We start from the raw sequence: 3143 nt of genomic DNA, 5'->3' as shown, positions 1-3143 counted from the left end.
TCCGGTTGAAAATGAAAGAAGGAAGGATGGTAAGGCGGAAGTTATATTTATAGGCCACACTGTAAAGGCGAATTCAGTGTGTCTGCTGGTAACATTGGAAGGCAAATTCATTTTTCGAACTTCCAACTACAGCAGGGATGCTTGTAGTGTGGAAGTCCTGCAGGGATGCATTTATGCAAGAACTTTATGAACGCAAGTCAGGTAAGAACTTAAAGTGAGCGCAAGTCACTTAAACATGCCGGCCCCGTTGCACCGGTGCAAGTGTAGTTCGCAAGCGGTTCAACGCCCTAATTGCTCGATCCAGTTCGATATGCACTCTGGCATCCATTGGTCGCGTTGGTGGTTGTGAAACCTGAACCAGAGTTGCCTCTTCTTCGGGTGTCGGACGGTCTAAGAGAGTGTGGTGCATTTGCTTGCATATTTTACACCTGCCGGACGAGTGGCAGTCTCATACGTGGCTATGGGTGCGGGTCAAACAGTTAGGGCAGTAGTCCAAGAACCGGACCTTCACTCGACGCTCCTCCACTCCCATGAGTTGAAACTCCGAACAGAACCGTAGGTCATGGTAGCGGAAACAAATCAAGCACTGATGCACATTGGGGTCTCGGGGTGCACGTGACGGTCGGGTGGTTCGCGGTGCTGGCCCTCCAGATGCACGGGCGTTCTGGTCTCTGGAATGGAGATTTGTTTTAGTGAAAGGTTTGAAATAAAAAATATGGTTAAGCGATGAAGTGACAAGAGAGATGGGTTGCAGTCAGGGTTGCGGTCGTGAGATGTCTGTCTCAGTCGGAAGAAGGCATAATTTGACGATTGGTCTTGTTAAAATGCCATGTTGCGTTCGAACGTCTGCCCCGCGGACCTTATTGTCAGAGCCATGGTAAACCCTCTCAATTCGGCCTAAACGCCATTAATTTGGAGGTAGCAATTCATTTTTTATGACCACGAAGTCGCCAATCGCTAGATTTTGATTCGGAAGTTTCCATTTATATCTTTGATGTAATTCTTTAAGATATTCGTCCTTCCAGCGTTGACTAAATTGCTGATGCAACAACTTCAATTTCTCCCACCGATTTTGAAGCAAAAGGTTGTCAATTTGGGGTTCTGACCAGTCGTTAGGTCCAAAAGCTCTTCAGGATTATCAGACATGGCTGAAAGTGGTCGAGAATTCAATACTCCTTCAATACGAGCCAGTAGGGTGGCGAGCTCCTCAAATGTGAAGTGAGTACTCCTAGCAATTCTTTTGAAATGAAGTTTGAAACTCTTGACGGCTGCCTGCCAGAGGCCGCCCATGTGAGGAGCATTTGGTGGTAAGAACTGCCAGTCAAAACCATGTAGGGAATATTGGGATCGAACGTCCTCTGATAACTCTTTGAGGAATCGTTGAAAATCTTGTCGGTAAGCTCTACTTGAGCCTACAACGTTTTGTCCGTTATCGGAAAATACGCGTTGAGGGAGACCACGTCTTCCAACGAAACGGGAGAATGTTGCTTGGAAGGCTTTAGCAGAGAGATCTGAACACGGCTCTAGGTGGATGGCTTTAGTCGAAAAACAAATGAAAACACAAACATATCCTTTCAGCATCGGTGACTTTCGGAGTGGTGATGATTTGACATCGAAAGGACCGGCAAAGTCAAGACCGGTGTACGTGAAAGGCAGGGAGAAGTTTGATCGCTCGGGCGGAAGAGCCGCCATGATTTGCGATCTAGTGGTTTGTTTGAAAATCGTGCATGTTTTGCAGTTGCGTATGCAAGACTTTACTTTCGACTTGAGTCTAGGGACGAAATATTCTTGCCTTGCAGTCCTGACATCAGTGCTCTGCGTGCATCAACAAATTATGCAAACATTTAAGAAATAACAAACAGAATCGACTCGGTTCCGGTATAATAATAGGATATCATTGTACGGGAGGAAGGAGTTTGCCAAGCGGCCATTTACTCGGAGGAGCCCATTTGGATCTATAAAGGGGTTTAACGACAGAAGCGAACTCTTTTTGGGCATTGGTTGTTTATTCGAAAGCTTTGAATTTTCATTTAGGTAATGCCTTTCTTGAGCTAGTTTTATAAGGCGTGTCTTAACCCAATGCATTTCATTTTGACTAATTACAACCGACGCATAATTTATAGTTGGTGCTGACGCTGACGCTCGGTGAATAAATCGAAACATGTAAGCAATCACACGCAAGGCTTTCGGCCAAGATGAGAAACGGTCTAATATGTCAGGCTCGTTTTCTAACGTATGTAGTGATTCGACTTTGCGTTCTTCTAAAGGAGGGATCTTCTGTCGGAATGACACAGGCCAGTGGTCGGGTGGTTTCAAAAGCCACTCTGGTCCATGCCACCAAAGTGGTTGACTAATTAAGTCTTGTGGCCTGCAGCCTCGTGTTCCAAGATCTGCGGGATTGTGATGGGTGGATACGTGTCGCCACTTAATGTTTCCAACATTCTGGAGAATTTGCGAAGTGCGATTTGCCACGTACACCTTCGAAGTACATGGAGGTTTTTCCAGCCATGAAAGGACTATAGACGAATCAGACCACAGGAAAATTTCTGTTATACCGAGAGGGAGTTGGTTTACAACATTTTTAATGCATTTGGAAAGAAGAACTGCCCCACAGAGTTCTAACCGCGGAAGACTAACTGTTTGCAAGGGCGCAACTTTGGTTTTTGAGAATAACAGGTGAGAAGAAGTGGAATTATTTGTTGGAGTTTTGATATATATTGATGCACAAAAGGCTTTTTCTGACGCATCACGGAATCCGTGAATTTGAACTATTTGATTTGGTGCGAATCCTGTCCATCTTGGGCTTTGAATTTGTTCTACACTGGGTAGGTCAGAGATGAATTGGTTCCACTTTTGAAGAGAGGTAGGTTTTACACATTCGTCCCACTCAGTGCCTTCTAACCATATTTGTTGCAAGAGTATTTTTGCATGAATAATAATAGGCGCTAGCCACCCTGCCGGGTCAAAAAGTTTCGAAACCGATGATATAATTTGTAGCACTGGAAGTGCAAAAATTCATGGAATCAATAAATTTATTTTTACTGACTCTTTTAAAAATTTTTTATTAGGTACTTTTGAAAGTTGAGCGCATCTTGAGTTTATAGAACTTTTTATTAAGCAAGTAGTTTTTAAGGAAAGAACAC

This window comes from Rhagoletis pomonella, unplaced genomic scaffold (assembly GCF_013731165.1).
Source record: "Rhagoletis pomonella isolate Grant_MI unplaced genomic scaffold, Rhpom_1.0 Rhpom_scaffold_00003, whole genome shotgun sequence".
Taxonomy (NCBI): domain Eukaryota; kingdom Metazoa; phylum Arthropoda; class Insecta; order Diptera; family Tephritidae; genus Rhagoletis; species Rhagoletis pomonella.
This window is presented reverse-complemented; position numbering follows the sequence as displayed.